The sequence below is a fragment of the Bos javanicus genome, chromosome 5 (genome assembly GCF_032452875.1).
Source record: "Bos javanicus breed banteng chromosome 5, ARS-OSU_banteng_1.0, whole genome shotgun sequence".
Classification (NCBI taxonomy): domain Eukaryota; kingdom Metazoa; phylum Chordata; class Mammalia; order Artiodactyla; family Bovidae; genus Bos; species Bos javanicus.
In genome coordinates, this window is record NC_083872.1 from 9,495,300 (window position 1) to 9,513,717 (window position 18,418).

Genomic DNA, 18,418 nt, shown 5'->3' on the forward strand with positions numbered 1-18,418 from the left:
TTACACATGATTACACCAGTCAGGAAAATGAGGGAAAGAAATAGATGGATTTATTTTTATCTGGGGTGGCTGATTTGTTGTGATAAGAAGTCAAGGAATCTTAAAATACCAAGAAGCTCAAAACTTCCTGCTAGGTTTGGGAGACAATGGGCCAAATGCTACATGTCATGAATAAAAACGAGGCCATCACTACAGCAATTTTGTAAGCTATGTGGCAAATATCAATCCACTGTTGAAAGCTCTGCAATTTGTATACACTGTAAATTCTTCTCCAAATGTGCCACATCCACACCACATGATCAGCATGTGTCACCGCAGAAATAACGCTCTTTGGAGAATGAGCAGGGATCAGCAGACACGAGACGTAACAATATGCTATTAATCATGTTTGTTTCTCCATAAAAGGAACCATTTAGATATTGTTTCATGAGACTATCTCCATGGCTGCCACATTCTCAATCTTTTTAAAAACGTACGTTTGAAATACCCAAAATAGGCAAGTTTCCATGGGGATGCACTTGTGGACAACAATTTGAAAAATAGTTACAAACCATTTTCTAAAACATCCCTTTGTCTTTCTCACATATCTATAAAAACCACATCGCTTTTCGCCATTGTGGGAAAACTACATGCAATAGGAAAATGATGATATAGAATAATGATATAGAGCCCATAATTTATAGTAAAGCTATCAGCTGCACAAAGATTTTAAGAACACAGCAAATAATGCTGACTGTTAATACATAAGTGAGAATATATTCACAACTTACAGCAAATGAAGACCGGAAGATGGAGGGTAATTCTTTACTCCCCACATGACCCTACTTGTAACATACAATGTACTTGAAGTATTTGAAGTATAAAGAAGAAAAAGAGTAGAGAAAGAATATCAAGAGAGGCAAACCTATGTAAGTTGGTATAATGATGCACATAAAACATGTATGTACATATATGTTTATCTGATGTACATAAATGAGTCAGTTTAGTCAAGATTGGTCTCTCCAGTTAAAGAAATCTGAGGATATCTAGTTTGACCCTGTCCGGAGAGACAATCCTGAAAGCACTTCTTTAGACATCTGTCAGTCTCCATCCTTCCCCACCCCATCCCTCTCTGATACGGGAATTCTCCAGGCCAAAGTACTGGAGTGGGTAGCCGTTCCCTTCTCCAGGGGATCTTCCGAACCCATGGATGGAACCCAGGTCTCCTGCACTGCAGGCAGATGCCTCACCAGCTGAGCCACCAGGGAAGCCCTCACCGACACTGACCCTCAGCCACACCGTGCCATCTCTGTGTTGTCAGGTAACGTGTCTGCATCTGGGAGCGTGAGGGGCAGAAACAACCGCCATGCCAATGTGTCCCCTCTCTCTGACTAAACTGAAAGCTCTAGCAGGGGCTGACCGGAGAAGCAATATTATCTGCAGTTCACACTCATGCACTACATCTGGTCACATGTATTATTTAAAATCAGACAGATACATGAACTGTTGACATAGCCCAGATGGCTGGGTGATAAGGACCTAGTAAATGCCAGGGGTCTATAGCTAGGTATTAACATGAATTGTATATAATAGAAGAGTCTGCAGCATGATTCAGTATCCAAATATGAACCCATTTAAACTCAAGATCAATACCTATCAGAAATTAATGACATATAACTCACCCTTTATTCTAACATCTATCAGAGTTAATATTTTTCACAATTATTACATTTAAAGATGCTTGACTATTGGGATAGGAATCGATCTGTTTGGCATATGCCAAAGAAAACTTGTTTCAGCCCACATCAATAAACTGTAATACCTAACTAGACTTAATCAAAACAGATTTCTACTGCATCATTTTAAAACAGATGATATATTTTTCCACTTATTCAAATGCTAAAACACCTGGACCATAAATTTCATCTTACCAATGACGTATCTACACAATAGAGCTGTTTTGCTGTTGAGTGTATTTAGTTATTAAATGGATTAGCCTGTCTACATTAAATTACCTCCGTAATTATCAGTAGAATTAAGATTCAATAGATTAATTTCATGATAACTCTAATGTTTAAAAACTATTTACACACCACTCAGTTTTTTTATAGGAGACAGCAATGGCACCCCACTCCAGTACTCTTGCCTGGTAATCCCGTGGAGCCTGGTAGGCTGCCGTCCATGGGTTGCTAAGAGTCGGACACGACTGAGCAACTTCACTTTCACTTTTCACTTTCCTGCGTTGGAGAAGGAAATGGCAACCCACTCCAGTGTTCTTGCCTGGAGAATCCCAGGGATGGGGTAGGCTGGTGGGCTGCCATCTATGGGGTCGCACAGAGTCGGACATGACTGAAGCGACTTAGCAGCAGCAGCATCAGTTTTTTATAGCATTTCTTAATGCCAAGATTATTTTAAAAGACCTAATACAAAATAGGCATTAAACACAGTTGTCAAACTGAGTAGACAGAAAAAAGATGTAGAGAAGACTAGTTATAGAAAAGACATCAATCAATCATGTCTATACTACAAAAGTTCCTCTGAATGGGTTAGTTGTTTAATTAGTGAAGCAGAGAGCTTCACATTTATTATAGACTTCAAAAGTAATCTTTAATTCATGAAGTGAAAGAAATTTCTTCTCCTATGTATAGTATACACTTTACTCAATATAATGAAAGGAGAAAAGATACAGGAAACATACCAATGGGGAGGAAAACAATTTACGTTGATGCATATCATATCAAAAATAAAATAACTTTTGGTAAACTTGATTTTTGTTACTATGCCACACTTAGTAAAGAAAGCAAGTATCCAGGTTTTCCTAAATTAATCCTTAGTCCTAAATTCAAGGAGACTTTTATAGTCTACCCAGTCAACCATTGATAATCTTTGTTATATTATGGCTGCAAAATACTCAATACTTCATACACTAAATTGGTTACTATATCTAGGAATATAATTTATAATCATTTCTATACCAAATCTTTTAATACTTTAGAAAGTGAGGTATTTATTATGTCTAACACTTCATAGGATCTAAAGATTTCCAGGTAACAGTAAAGAATCTCTGTAATGATGGCTAGGTTACCCTACTAGAGGAAGGTTGGTTGATGTGATTTTTGCCCTAAATTGATACTTGCTGTTTTTTTTTTTTTTTTACTTAAATACATGATAGGAGGATATATTTGATCATTTTATAGCATTTTAAAGTAAAGATTAAATATCTAAATATTAAGCTATTATTCTAGTCTTTCTCAATCCTTTACGTACATAGCCACCTTAGATTTTTAAAATGTAGATGCCCAGTCTCACCGGCTAAAGGTCACGGGAAGCAATGACTTTAATTTCCCCAGTTGATACTAATCTTATACAAAATGAAATTAAATTCTTTTTCTGATTGAGAATGAGATAGAGCTCAAAGAATAGAAGTTTTATGAATTCATATATATCCAGGCTAAGAGATATAATCACAGATTGAATGGAGAAAATTGTAGCTCAAATACTTTGTGTGGCTTGATCAAAAACTAGTATTTTTCAGACAGTCGGTGTCAAATACTTACTGAGCATTTATTTAGTGGCAGGCACTATCATAGAGATACAGGGATTAGACAAGTTAACATGATCATTCACCCACAAGGACTTACATTCTAGTAGGGAGAGATAATAAGAATTAAACGAAACCAAAGAAAAGAAAGATAATTTGTGATACCATTAAATGCTAAGGAAACAGCCTACAGAATAATTTAGAAGGTGACTGCAGAGGGCTGACCGCTCTGGCGAACAGAGACGTTTGAAACTCTGAAAGAAAGTTTTCCAAGCAACAAGGAAAGTGCCAAGTTCCTGAGATGGGAAGGAATGCTGTATATTTGAGGACTATCTGGAAGGCTGGTGTGACTGGACCTTGGCACCCCCCTGAGAGCATGAAGGGAATTAAGTCTGAGAGGCAGGCAGGAGCCAGTTCTTGCAGGAGCTACGAAACTTTGGGACAGTGTTTGCTTGCATCCCGTGGCACTCTGGAGCTGGCCACACAAGGGTTCTCGAGGAAAAGAGGACAGTGGGGAGACCTGCAATGTTGAACATTGCTCTGCTTGCTACTGAGGAAAGGGTCTGCAGAAAGGCGGTGTCCTTCCTTCCTTCCTGCAGTAAGATGACGACGGCCTGGTACTAGGGAGGTTCCAGTTGGTCCTCCAAACATCTCAAGTAATGGTTTTCTTCATCATTATTTTAGATCAAATACACCATTGTCTTAAATCTTCAACATGAGGTAGGGTGGGGGATATGATTCGTAGAGAAATATATCAGGATGGTTTATATGTTATATCAGGATCTTTTTATACATCTATGTGATGGTATAATCCCAACAGTTTCCAATATAGGAAAAACCTACACAGTATTTTCCATTAGCAACTGTAAATTCTATATGACAATGTAGAATTGAAATCTCTCAAGTCTGGGGGTCTCGGAAAATCACGGTGAATTTTTTAACCTTATAACTGGATGAGGTCAAGTTACCTTAATACTGCAAACATTAGATGCTGAGTTGCTGTTTAAAGTTGAAAGTTGACCTAATTGATTTCTAAATACAAAGTATTTTCCCTGTTACTATCAATTGTATTCCATTTGTCATTTATTATGCCTCAGAAAGCAATCACTATGCAAGGTCAGTCTGACCCGCAGAACAGGAGAACCGGGGGATAGCAGGGCCCTTGCTACAACAGAGGCTGAGCTCCTCTGAACTAGCAGGGGAAATCTGTTCAAATGTTACTGAGGGAATTTCACACTTTAGGTGGATAGAATACTAAGAACTACGCTCCAAGTTCACAGCAATCATTATCTTGTATTCAATAATAGATGTGGCTTTTCAGCAAGTACTGTCTTAAAAAAACCATTTGTGTTACTGTGTTCAATTCTTAACTTGCCTCTTAACTCATCCTGGCTTTGTATTGTCAGCCAACTTAACAATTTTCCTTGTGACAGGGATCAAAAGCACATATGTCTTAATGCCTTATTTATGGTGCAATGTGATAGGGGACAGTACATATCCACTGAACAAAACATCTAATGAAATGTGATCCCTCTACTCCAGAAGCCAAGAATAAAACAGATTTTAAAACATGATTGCATCAATGTTAATGTATGTTATAAATCAGCATGTGTAAAGTTTCATCAATAACAAATTTATCAAAACACAAATAGGATTTATGGACGAGAAAAGTTTTCTGGGAGAACTTATCTAAATTAATATTTCAAAAAAAAAGGTATAAGTATACAGGATGGGCATGTTTTATAAACAGTGGAGTTTGAATAGAAGGGATAACTTGATATTGGAAGAGTCAGAAAGGCAATTTTTTATGTTTCACAGTGATTCCCTTCATATTTCTGTCACAGCCCTTTTAGCTGGTCTCTCTCCAGACCTTTACTACAAACCACCGTCCAGCTCATCATGTAGATTAAGCCATGGTAGGCTGTGTTTCTGCCTACCTACTCAGTGCTGGCAACATCAGCACACAGTCCAGTACCACCAAGATTGGTCTCCTTTGAAATCTTGCAAACCCAGAATCTTATAATTTCAAAGATATTTCTTGTCTTAGGGGATTAGGATAGGACAGAAATAGAAGAAATATTGATCCTTTCTTTAATCTTTTTAGAAGTATTTTTGATATTGTTATCTTTTAAGTGAATTTTGTCATAGGACATTGAAACAAGTGATCTGTGGTTATCTGAATAATTTTTGGCTTTTTAAAAATTCAATTATTGTCTTCAGGAGATAATTTCAAAGAAAATAAGATAAAAAATAAAGTAAAAATTCAGATGTAATGTTATATTTAGAAGGTGTATTTTCTCTAGAATTAAAGTGTTCAAATATATTGCCAGGAAGGGAAAAACCTTCACTGGCTTTATTTCTAATAACCAGACAGTTCCTAGTATTGCATTATCTTCCATTACATACCAGGAGAGAAATAAATTAAGTCTTAGCAAGCACATTTGATGATTGCTGATGATTTGTTTTTAAAGGCACCTTTTCACGTATAGATAAGGAAAGACTAAAATTCTCAGGTAGTAGATATTACAGAGTAGAGAAGTGGTTCTCAAACTTGGGCGTTAATTCAGAATCATCTGGCGATCTGGTTAAAATACAGATTGCTGGTCCCATCACCCAACCACAGCGCTCTGGAGTGGAGCTCAAGAATTTGCATTTCACACAAGTCTCCCAGCAGATGCTGGTGTTGACAGTAATGAGAACCAATGAAATAAAGGATGTTTGCCCGCCCTCTGCTTTTCTTGAGGAATACATTTTAAGCTAATTATTATATCCAAAAGAACAAGGTCTTAAGAGAAGCTTTACCTTTCGCCACATTTACGTACAGCCGGACAAACCACAATGACTCAAATGAAAGCAAAGAGTTCGAGTACCCTCCTCTCTAAAGCCAAGATGAGTGGAACATACCTAGTCCCCCACCTTCCCTCCTATTCTTGAGCCTCACTTCAAATACACTAGTAAGACCTTCCATCGTCTTCGGAGTCCCCACTCTAACCTCCTTCCCCTAGGCCTGATCCTCCTTAAGGTTTCCAGACACAGTGTGACATCGGAGAGAGAAGCAGGCCTGGGGACCTGAAGCAAAGAACCCAGCTGAGCCATGACTTCCCCATCGCAACAAACAGCTACACCTCCTGGCTATCATTGATGATCTAAATGAAATGCTACATATCCAGAAGCAAGCATGATGCCCAGCACACAGGAGACTCTCTCCTGCTGCCTGCAAAACAAGTTGCCTTTCCTTCCTTCTAGAACTTCTGGGCCATTCCACATCGTTACATTAATTCCTTTACCAACTGTACTTTGTACAGAGTGTGCCGGGCAAAAAGTACCAGAGTGAAGATAGGAGGCAGGGTTTTCAATTTTTCACAAAGCAAAGAAACACACAGAGGATAGGTGCTTGCAGGAAGGTCAAGGGCCAGAAATCAGGGCTCTGGAACTTCGAGGCCATTTTCGTCACCTTGGTACAGCTTATCTGCAGGTAACCAGGCCATCTGACAGGTGACCATCTAATGCTCGAGACCAGGTTTGAGATCAAAGGCACAGTGTGGAAAGGCAGGTGCCACTTATCCACCTTTCCTAACTCACTGTTGTCCGCGTCACTGCCGTGCAGCTGTAGAACACCCCAGTGTATTTGGTTTTTGTGAAGCCCATTCGCGAACCCAGAAGAGCCTCTAAGCCAAAAGTAGGACTTCCTTATATGTTCATCCACCCCTTTAGACGACATCATAATAATCTAGGGATGCATGCCATCGCCCCAGCACGTCTGAGAAGCACCACGGTAGCAGTTAGGGACATGTCACCTGGGTGCCAGCCCTAACAACGTGACCTTCAGTAAACCTCTTCAGTTTCTTGTGTCTGTTACCACGTCTAGAAGATGGTTCTAATGCCGCTTGGCTCATCTGCTTTGTATTGTTATTATACTGTGTCAAAATGCTTTAAGAAGTCAAACATAAGCAAATGTAACACTGGTGGTTAGCTTGAAAGAACTCTGTTAACTAGCACTCAATTATCAGTTTCCATATAGACCACATATCAAGAATTGCTATAATATTCCTGTAACAGTTTCACTTGACATTCATGAAGCTAGTAATATAAATCTCCTGATGATAAAGCCTGTGGGGGGAAAAACCCAGGGTGGCCCATCCTTCCACTCCAGAATGCCTGTCTTTTCCAAGTGCCTTTGCCGTCTAGGAGAGTCCTGTGAGAAGCATTTTACTCTTCAATTGTATTTTGCTCCTCAGGAGGAGATTACCTCATAGAAGCTAGACATTAAAAATAATTACATCGTAAAAAAATAAAAATAATAATGAAGTCGCAAGCTTTTTAGGAAGAAAGAAAAAGGTGGACTAGTACATACTCATAGCACTGTTTGCAGACGAGTGCTGTGGCACTATCAGAAGCACCAAGCCCTTCAGAGAACCCTCTGACACTGACTGACCCTCCAGCTTGGGTCGTTCGAGCCCTCGCGAGCTCAGGGAGTAAGCATTCCTCCCATGGAAAGCGTCCACAACCGCTACACAGAGCCCCCGCAGGGACCAGCTCCTGGGCAGCCTCAAGACCGCGCCTCCCGCAAGCTGCCGTACCACACTTGACCAGTAGGTGCCGCCATCTCAACACGTTGTGAGCTTTCCTTCCAGCCTCAGCTCAAGCTCAGGGTTTCCAGCTTGGGGAGATAAAGCCTGGGTTTCAAGTTTGAGCCATTCTGAAAGCTCTAATTTCTGTTCACGAGGCAAACTTGAAAACAAGGCAGCCCAAGAAACACCCCTCTAGGATGGGCAGCCTCAAAAGGCAGATTTTCACAGGTGTCTCCTCTGTGCTGCAAACTTAAATAGCCCCCTAAGTTCAATCACATGGATGCCGGAGGCAGGGGGGAAAAACCACAATAGAAGATGAGACACGCAAGCTCAGTAAAGCTTATGGCTCCGCGAGGGCTGTTTTGATGTAGACATCTCTGTGAAAGCTCATTAAATCCTCAGTGTGTGAGGCAGGACTTAGGGAAAAGTCAAAATGAAGGTAATAAGATACCATAGCCACTCATGCTGACACATTTGTAAAGCATTCTGAATACTCCAAGGAAATTCCACGTGACTCCCCTGCATATTAAGGGCCTGAATTAGCCCTTGCAGTTAAACCACAGTCCCAAGCAGCAGTCAGACTTGGGGGAGAGTTTTTTTTATAACACTGACCACAAAAAAGACTATTAAAAAAGCAAGGCAAAGTATGGTCCCCATGACGGAGGGCCCGTTAGGTTCTCTTCTTGAGCACACAGCAATCCCCATACATCATAAATCTTCAACATATCCGAACAGACGATCATAAAACGCGATAGGGGATAGGTAGACACAGGGAAAGCCAGCAAGCTCCATTTTCCTAGTGCTTTATGTATCCCGAAAAATACTCCTACGAAAAGATTCACCCTCAGTCTTCAACCAGAACTTGAATGCAAGTGAAACCTTGTATGAAGGTACTCCAGAGCAGCGGTCCCCAACCTTTTTGGCACCAGGGACCAGTTTCGTGGAAGGCAATTTTTCTAAGGACGGTGGGTGGGAGGGGAGGGGATGGTTCAGGCAGTAATGTGAGTGATGGAGAGCTTAGCTTGCTCGCCTACTTGCTTGCCTGCTGCTTACCTCCTGCTGTGTGGCCTGGTTCCTAACAGGCTGGTACCAAGGGTCGCAGACCTCTGCTCCAGAAGAACAGAACCAGTAGGATGGATACGTGTGTGTAAAGAGAAAGAAAATTTAAGTAACTGACTCACAGGAAATTTTCAAGGTTGTCAGGGTAGGCAGGACGCTGGAGAACCAGGGCAGAGTTGATGCTGCAGCTCAAAAATCCGCAGGCAGTCTGCGGGCAGAATTCCCTCCTCCTTGGGAAAGGCCAGGGCCACCCAGGGGGCTCAGTGATAAAGAACCCGCCTGCCAGTGCAAGAGACACAGGAGACACGGGGTCAGTCTCCGGGCCTAGAAGATCCCCTGCAGGAGGAAACGGCAACCCCCTCCAGTATTCTTGCTTGAGAAAGACCACGGACAAAGGAACCTGGCAGACTATAGTCCGTGGGCTTGCGAAGAGTCAGCCGTGAACTGAACACAACGCAGGCGCTCAGCACAGGTCAGCGTTTCTCTATGATGGCCTTCGATTGGATGAGGCCCACCCTTGTTTTAATCTTAGTTCCCTATTTAAAGACCCCATCACCAAATACAGTCACATTCTGGGGTACTACTAGGGGTTAAGTCCTCAACAATATGAACTGGGGGAACCTAATTCAGCCCATAACAGGCCCAAATGACTATGGTTATGATCCAGAGATGAAGAAATAAAGAGGTGGGAAGAGGCTGATAAAAAACATGTGTGAGTCTCAAACTGTGGTCCCAGGCCCAGCAGTATCAACAACAGCTAGAAGTTGTTAGAGAGGCAAATCCTCAGACCCCACCCAGTATCTACTGCATCTGTGAGTGGGGCTCAGCAATTTGTTTTTAGTAAGCCCACCAGAAAGGCTGCCATTTGGGAATAACAATTGTAGAAGTTTCTTGATTACAGGAACGACGCCACCTGAGAAATTTTCCAACCAGTGTGGCTGAAAATGTTGTTTAATCCGTATGTTTTCTTTAAATATATGAAGCTGAGTCGTATTTTATAAATGGGCCTCAGAATCCATTTTACTCTTAAAATTGGAACTAAGCCAGACCTCCAAGGATAAGCAAGATAACAACACTGCAAAGGGACTTCACCTCTGAGTACAGATCTTACAGGGTAAAAGCAAAACTATGGGTCCCAATAAAGCTAACAAATACAGGAGCAGTCTCATAGCCCTCTGTCTGGTTGGAGGCCTTACATTGCCTATGAAATGCCCATGAATGGCAGGCTAAATTATAATGGTTGATCTTCATGAAATTCATTCTACTCTCCTTAAAAAATGAAACCCTAGAAATAGTACTGTTAAGTGGTCACTTCTGAGCAAGAATCAAATTTATACTATGCTACATGCAAACGAGCTAAGTTGCCTCAGTCATATCTGACTCTTTGACAACCTGGTGGACTGTAGCCCACCAGGCTCTTCTGGCAAGATTCTCCAGGCAAGAATACTGGAGTGAGTAAGCCATTCCCCTCTCCAGGAGATCTTCCTGACCCAGGGATCGAACCCACGTCTCCTGTGGCTCCTTCATTGCAGGCAGATTCTTTATTGCTGAGCCACCAGGGAAGCCCATACTGGGGCTACGCTTGGCCCCAAAACATACTCTATACCCTCATAGCATTAGCCTCTGCAGATATTCTGGCCATGTGTCTCACCAGATCCTTTAAGAATCTACGCTACAGCCTCAGGAGCAAAAAAGCTGAATTCATCTGTGAGTTATTTCCAAGCCTCGGTGGATGGTGAGATATACAACCAGAATTCACATAAGCGATTTATCTGGACAGGTCAGCTTCCTCTGAGGCTCCTTTGATGACTGCTCCTGAAATCAGGAGCGGACCCGATTTTCTGTGCTCCCTCGCCTCTCTTGCACGTGGCCGGCACAGAGGTTTCCGTTGCAGTGATGGGTCACGCAAGACAGTCAGAGTAGATGCACCTCGCCGTCTTCCTTGCCTCCATCTTTGACCACGTCTCCACCTCGCAGACCTCTTCTTCCCGCTCCCTCTTCCTGCAAACAATAGCCTTCACTCCCTTCATCCTGTTCTCACCACCTTCCAGTGCTGGCCACCAGAAGTCACAGCCTCCAGAACAGGTTGAATAGGGACCCTCAAAGGCAGGGAGGAATATTCCTGAGCCTCACCTGGAATCAGATGGACCTGGATATGGCACTCGGATTTACAGCAAATGTGTGTTGCTGCTGCTGCTAAGTCGCTTCAGTCGTGTCCGACTCTGTGCAACCCCATAGACGGCAGCCCACCAGGCTACCCCGTCCCTGGCATTCTCCAGGCAAGAGTCCTGGAGTGGGTTGCCATTGCCTTTTCTGAAACATGTGTTAGGGCAGGTCTGGGTGAACACTCTGAACAGGAGATGGCAGCAGCAGCCCAGGCATCTGGGCATCATTTCCCAGTCCTCCTAACAAAAGGCATTCCACCCCCATCTCTCTGTCCATTCAGGGCAGAGCTTTACCTCCCTAAAGCCAAGCTGTGGGCTCCCGCGACTATTACAGATTGCTCAAATGGAAGGCTGACAACCAAAAAAACAAACTGGGGAGCTGTTACTAAGTCTCATCACGAAGGAAAGGAGGAACCCCCAGAAGGCACCAACAACATCTTAGGTTGGCATTAGTGGGAGTTTGAGAAAGGACTTGAGATCTAGTGCACAGTCTTATGGAGAATTTGGGCAAGTTATTTAGCAGAATTGATTCAACCTGTGCCCTCACTTGGCTTAAGGGAGTAAGGAGGTCCTCCTTGCAGACTTCACAAAGTGTCAAATGAGACAAGATCCAGGGAAATCTTGTAAACTATGGCATGCGAGAATCATACAAGGAAAGCATTTTTGTTGGTTTGTCCCTGTACCTTCAAATGTTCTAGACCACTTTTTTCCCCCTTTGTTATTTTCTTTTTCTCATCCAGGTAATATGACCAGAGGCAATTTGACCAAGGGTCTATTATTTCTCTGATAATTATAATTTCCCAGGGAGTCACAGCACACAAATTACATTGTAATAGCTCTGAATTCTTTGCTTCATCCTGAGTCTACAATTTTGCTCTCACCCAGACTCCTGTTATCTATTGTCTTGATTTATGAAAGCTTCTGTTCTCTGATCTCCTCACTTCTTACACCTGCCTCCTTTAAAACTTCTGAAATGTGGTTGCAAGGTCAAGTTTCTCATCGTACTAGCATTACGTTACCAGGTATAATCATTACTGTGTTCATAAAGCAGGCAGTTCATTCCACAATACTCTGTTTAATTCACTAGATGATTGCTCAGCCCTCACTATATAATCCCCATCCTGTCCCTCACTAGGATCCCAGAACCACTGTGCTGTGATTTGAAGCAGCTCTTAATTTGTCACATGTATTAATTAAACATTTATTTCCAGTCAAGTATGTGATAGACCAAGTGCTGGGTATAAGTTAGGAAGACACTACTTATCTCACAACCAGCTTCAGTTGGAGTGAAAGCGATAGCTGGATCGTTTCCTGGTAACTTCCACATACTGAGAGGCCCTTTCCAAAAGTTGGCAAAAGAAAAATCTAAAACTTAAAGTACTGCAGAATCAGTTTGGTATTAAGGTAGAAGATTTAGGAGGTGTGCAGACCACAACAATTTTTGATGCAGTTAACAAGACAGAGATACATTATCTCATTTTGCTACACTTGTGACCTAGAGTGTATTGTATCCACAGGAAAATGAGGCAGAACTAGACTCTGGTACTTGACTAGCCAACAGGTACAGAAATTTCCAGCACAGCTTTATTAGTGAGTGGGATATAACAAGACCACAATCTAAAGCCAGTGCTGTTTTATTATTTATTTTGCTGCCTTGATCATTTCTCTGCACTCATTTGGCTTGAAGGCACAGACATTCCCTGTTGATTATCTCGACTTGGCAGTAGGGTTCTGCTACACATTTTGATTCCTAATATGGCAGCAGGAGAGGGTTTTGTATGAGTTCCAGTGAGTTTCTCTGGGCTTGTGGAATGCAGTGAGGAAAAATTCCTACAGAGATGAAAACATGAACATTTGCATTGATAAGGAGAAAAATAAAAGAAAGAAAAAGAGGATGTCTCTCTAAAAAATTTTTTTCCTTCTTTTCTACTCTGGCCACTTTCATTTCTAATAATGTCTTACAGTTGGAGGATGGAAAGAATTAACTTTGTGTTTTTTAATTGCCTATATTGTCAGACCATTTCAAAAATCATTTTGAAATGCCTGAGTGTTTTTTATAGAAGCAGAACTGACAAAAGAAACTTTTCATCATCATCAAGCTTTAAATCCTTGAAGCACCCAATCATAGTGTTCTCTAAATTGGCCACATAATGATGAAATCTGGGAAAATAAGTTACAAATCCCCAGAAAAGAATAATAGATGAATCCATTGATGGTAGAAATTATACTGTTCCTCTTAATTTTGGTAGCAATAAGACTTGAAGCTAAAGAATCCATGTATTGTTTCAGAGGTCAATACAGTTTTTCTCTCAAACTCATAAGTTGGTTCACAGAAATATTCATTTGGCAAAAATTCCTTTAACAATACATCCCAGATGATAAACTTTCCTTTAGTAATTGGCTCTTTTTTCATAAATGCAATTATTAAAAACTTCTGTACTTTAAAAAGCCACATTTGCTCTGGTGTGAAAATGTCATTATTCTCATCATCATTAACATCCATTTAATGTTTAACTCATATAATTAAGAATTATATTTGACAGCTAGTGCTATTATAATTGGCTGTATCAACCTTTGAGATCATGTCTAGATAGGCTTATCTGCTGCATCAAAAAAAAAAATCAACTAATGAGAGACTCATCTAGAAATTCAAGAAATTACATCAAAAGTATGGTTTTAATGATGCTCCATATTTTTTTTTTTTTTCTGGACAACCAGTTGTAAGAAGCCCTTCCATAAAGGGTTCTGATCAGTTAGCAACAACCACAAACACAATTAGTCTATATATTAGTAAGGCCCGGGCACGGCAACAAATAACTGAAACCCCCGAATAGCAGAGCTTTAAAGGAAGTAGAAATGTATGGGTCTATAATATGAAGCAGAATGAAAGCTGTCAGTCCGGAGCTGACATGATGTCTCCATGTGTCGCAAGGAACCTACAGCTGTCTTTCTCCTCTGCCATCCTCTGCCTTCTGTATGTGGTTTCCATGCCATGGACCCCTGTGGCAGCGGCTACATCCATGCGAGAAGGAAAAGGGGGGAAATAAAGTAAACCCAGGCCCTTCAGTGAAAATTCTTCAAGTCCCACATGGTATTTCCACTTACGTCTCAGTGATCTGAATCTAGTCTTGAGCACCTTTCCTGCAAGGGAAGCTGGGAAAAGCAGTTTTTTATTCTGGCAGTGTGCCCACCTAAAATCTGGGGTGCTAAAACCAAGGGGTGAGGGGGCGACTGGAGCAGGCAACACACGGCACCATTGTAGGTCCACAGGCTCCTTGACTTGCTGTCATCGTCACAGTCACGGAAGACTTAGCTTCTCCATGAATATTCATATTGATTAATTAGAAGTAGGTTTTGGTTTTCACTAAGGTAAATATAAATTATAAAATTTTTGAAAACGCAGATAATTAGAAAAAATTTTAACCTATCTTGAATTTCACCACTCAGAAATAATGGGGTTAATTTCTTTAGTACATGATTCTAGGCCTATCTTTATGCACATCTGTATACCTATATACTTTCCATTATAAAGTTGGAATATACAAAACATGCTAATTTTTAATCTACTTTTGTTAACAACAGTATGTTGTGAACATTATTCTGCATCAGTAATTTTTCAATGTTGTTTTAAATGCCTATAGATCATTTCTTTATGTGATTTTTAACATAGCTTATTTAACTAACATCCAACTGTTAAATTCTTTAGTGATTTCAGATTTTTCTGTATTATAAGCCACACTGCAATTAATAGGACTTCCCTCATAGTTCAGTTGGTAGAGAATCTGCCTGCAGGGCAGGAGACCCATGTTCGATTCCCGGGTTGGGAAGATCCCTGGAGAAGGAAATGACAACCTACTCCAGTATGCTTGCCTGGGAAATCCCATGGACAGAGGAGGCTGGTGGGCTATATAGTCCATGGGGTCACAAGAATCAGACACAAGTTAGTGACTAAACCACCACCACAATCATTATCTTTGTCACTACATCTTTTCTCATATCCTCAATTACATCCAAAATATACCTTAGAAGGTGTATTTTCCAATCAAAGATATGCATATCTTAAGGCTTTGGCATGCCAAATTCCCCTTTAGAAAGAGTATTAATATTTTACATTCTTACTACCTCCCAGCCTAGCAGATGACTGCACACTTTGACCAACAATGAACATTATATAATTTTTTTAAGTCTTTGGCAATCTGATAGAACCAACTTAGGAGTCTCATTTTTATTTGGATTTCTTTTATTTGGATTACCATTGTATTGGAACATTTCCCCCTGCCTTAGATGTAGCCTTCTTTATTACTGTGAAAAGATAGGACATGAGAGAAAGAGGTTCGTAAACTCAAATTTGGAAGTACTAACTCTGGTCAGAAAGGAACAAGACCCTACCCATTGATGAGTCATGTATGCTTATGAATGGCAACATTAGAGAAGAGGTTTCCTTCCATCTCAGTGGCACTCAATGAAGAGGCCACCTGACCACTTCAGGTAAGGTACCTCAGTTTGTTTTCCTGTTGTTTAAGAAAGAAGCCACCCTGATCTTGGTTCATTTTGCCTTGATCTTGATAGACAGTCCTTCCAATGTAACTTGTGAGTTTTCTCCTAGCCGAGTCATTCCCTTGAGTTGATTGTCAAGCTCTTGTCTCAGTGGAGAGGCAGGTAAAAATATTCAGAGGATCTCCAATTTAATTAAGTAGTCAGCGAACCACAAGATCTATCTGCTAATTATTTTCACGCCAAATACTTTCCTATCTAAATTTGTAACTGAGCTGCCAGCAACTTTATGGCTTTAAGTATCTGATGGCGTGCGGCATTTCACTACCTCAAAACCTAGGGCGATGTAAGTAGCCAGATCACAACATGCCAGTGAAACTGGCATGTTGGTGTCATTTCCTGATGTTTGCTAAGCAGACAACTTCACATATCTTAGACACAAACTCTCTGTGAATGGGATTGAGGTACTTTCTTGCTTATGTGTTATGTACATTATTCTGGAACAGTTTATCTCTGCAGCTTTTTAATCCTCTCTTTGTGTCTAGAAGCCAGTTAGTAAATCAAGAGTTAATGTAAGAGGTCACTTGAACACCATAGGAGAATTCCTAATTAGATCATAAGGACAAAACTTCAGACAATCACATGCCTGAATACTAAGGTGCAACTAAAACTAGGAGGAATAAAAATAAACTTCATCTTCAACCAGCAGAACCAAAAATTTAACATTGAACCACAACTATCTCCTTTCCTCTGTGAGCCAAACAATTCTCTTCCATACATGTAAGAAAAAAAATACTTGTTTTTGTTCACAATTTAGGCTAGATGTTGTATAGTGACGCATACGGAGCACACCCCCGTGAAAATTTAGCAGGCAATAACACGGAACACTACAAACCCACCAGACTGTAAGACACGGTGGCGGTTGCCCATCCTCCCAGCTGTCTCCCTGGAGTCTTTTTTCTCCTTCTATGGAAGAAGCTATTTAGAGTTAAGCATCATTAAGCAAAATGCAAAGGAAGGAGAAAATGAATATGGGTTAATTGCATTCTGGATGCCATTGAACCACAGTTGGGATAAATTATTATCATGGTATAAAAACACATTGTGCATTCCAGGAAGACAAACAATTTGGTGAAGCAGGAGTGTGGGTATGTAGCAGGAAGTGGCTGCAGATGAGGATTCTGAGTGTGTGTGTGTGTGTGTACACACACGCGCGTGCATGCTCATGCATGTTTGTTGACAGGCTGAGAACACATACTTCAGGCTAAGAGGTCAAGACTTTGTCCTGAATCAAGACTCCCAGGACAGTTGCGTCTACTGCGCAGGAATGTCCCACTATATGCAATTTGGCACATGCTGTGTGATCTTCTCCCTTTGCCACACAAGAGGCTCTACCTGCAAAACTGGCACAGAAGTAAAACCTTCATTTGCTATCAGTCAGTCTGCAGGGCAACAGGGCACACTATGATGGGAGCAGCTGTAGTTACACTGAAGACCTCTTCCTACCATCAATGGCCTGGAAAGAAAAGGAATGCTGTCAGTATAAATAAAGGGGAGGTAGGCACCAACCCTAAAGCAACGAATTTTTTGTAATAGGAGTGAAAAAAAGACAGGAGCCAGTGATGGCCACAGGAATCACAGGAGATTTCTCGGGAGAAGTGATGTTCGCTACCCCTGCCAGCCTTAAGGCAAAACCTTCAGGGTCCTAAAGAATCAAGTGGCAGTTGGACTGTAGGGGAACCATGTCTTCGGTAGGGATACAGTGATGGGCAATACGGACACGCCTCTGATGTCTCGACCACCACAGGAGACACAGGGACTGTTTTATCTGTGGCATCTGGTTAGGGTGTCTGCTCACACAGGACTTAGATAACTGCCCTTTTCCCGTGGCCTTTCCCAGTTTTTCATTTTATGTACTTGTGTATATAGAATTGTTTATTTAAATTCATTTTTTAATTTATAAAAGTAATGTGTTCATGAAAAAGCAGTAAAAACAGACCAGAAGTGTAAAGTCCCTCTCCAACCCCATAGCCAATCCTTCTAACCAGAGATAACCACTGTTTCAGGTAAATCCTTCCAGAAATTTTCCATGTGCATATATGAATAGATTCTATATGATGTATAAATATCATCATACATTTTTTACTTTTTAAACTGTAATTATGTTTATAGTTATATCTCTATAATGTAGATTTAGAAGGAGCTTGACATAGGCGATCTGGCTGACAGAAGGTCTGGAAGCTCTGTTGTAATCCACTTTAGATAAAATGGAATGTCAAGTGCCCATATCTAAGAAAGGGGAGTGCTGTGAAGTAGGGAACAGTGAAGCCCCACCAAGACATTCCTTGGTTTTACCACTGAGGCGTCTCCGCATGAGCACAGAGCAATCGCCTACCATTTTAGTGTCTGAATGGACAGTAACTTTTAAATCATTCTCTAGTAGTAGATGCCGGAGAAGGTGAGGTCACCCCACTCCAGTACTCTTGCCTGGAAAATCCCATGGACGGAGGAGCCTGGTGAGCTGTAGTCCATGGGGTCGCAAAGAGTCGGACACGACTGAGCAACTTCATTTTCACTTTTCACTTTCATGCATTGAAGAAGGAAATGGC

The 18,418-nt window shown here is 41.2% G+C and overlaps 1 protein-coding gene and 1 long non-coding RNA gene across 9 annotated transcripts in view; one reads left to right on the forward strand and one right to left on the reverse strand.

Annotated features, from left to right (window-relative positions):
• SYT1 (synaptotagmin 1) overlaps positions 1 to 18,418 on the forward strand; it is a 608,049-nt gene that overhangs the window by 546,769 nt on the left and 42,862 nt on the right. The window lies entirely within an intron of this gene.
• Positions 1,726 to 18,418, reverse strand: part of LOC133247153 (uncharacterized) — a 40,044-nt gene continuing 23,351 nt past the window's right edge. Inside the window, exons 3-4 of the long non-coding RNA XR_009736280.1 lie at positions 17,205 to 17,325; positions 1,726 to 13,145 (exon numbers count right to left, since the gene is read on the reverse strand). This is a non-coding gene — a long non-coding RNA (uncharacterized LOC133247153). The remainder of the gene's footprint in view (positions 13,146 to 17,204; positions 17,326 to 18,418) is intronic.